Source organism: Carlito syrichta, unplaced genomic scaffold, assembly GCF_000164805.1.
Source record: "Carlito syrichta isolate Samal-C Ts95f unplaced genomic scaffold, Tarsius_syrichta-2.0.1 Scaffold306978, whole genome shotgun sequence".
NCBI lineage: Eukaryota > Metazoa > Chordata > Mammalia > Primates > Tarsiidae > Carlito > Carlito syrichta.
In genome coordinates, this window is record NW_007251074.1 from 91,838 (window position 1) to 92,644 (window position 807).

The following is an 807-nucleotide window of genomic DNA, read 5'->3' on the forward strand; positions in this document are numbered from 1 at the left end:
GTAGAGATGAGGTCTCACCAAGTTGCCCAGGCGGGTCTCGAACCTGCAGGCTCAGGCAATTTACTCACCTCAACCTCCCAAGGCGCGGGATTACAGGCTGAGCCACCGAGCCCGGCTCCTATTATGGTTTTAATTTGTATTTCCCTGATGGTTAATGATGTTGAACTTCTGTTTTACATATCTACTAGCCATTTGGATATCTTCTCTTCTAAGTGCTATTTCAAATATTTTGTCCATTAAAAAACATTTTTCAGTTGGGTGTAGTGATTCACGCCTGTAATCCCAACACTTTGGGAGGCAGAGGCAAGAGGATTACCTGAGCCCACAGATTCGAGACCAGCCTGGGCAACTTGGCAAGATCTCATCTCCACCATAAATCAAGAAAAATTAGCTGGGCGTGTTGGCACACGTCTGTGGTTCCAGCTACCTGGAAGCCTGAGGTGAAAGGATCGGCTGCAGTGGCCATGAGTGTACCACTGTGCTCCAGTATGGGCGACAGAGTGAGGCTCCAACTAAAAAAAAAAGTGTTTTTCTTGGCTGGGCATGGTAGTTCATGCCTGTAATGCCAGCACTTTCGGAAGCTGAGGCAGGACAATTGCTTGAGCCCCGGTATTCGAGACCAGCCAGGGCAGCATAGTGAGACCTCATCTCTACAAAATGTATAAAATAAAATTAAAATCAAAAAAAAGAAAAAAATTTTTCTTCTTAATTTATAGGCATTTTTTCTATATCCTGATATGAATCCTTTGTCAATATATATGTGGTGAATATTTTCTCCCAGTCTGTGCCTTGTCTTTCTTGAATTTC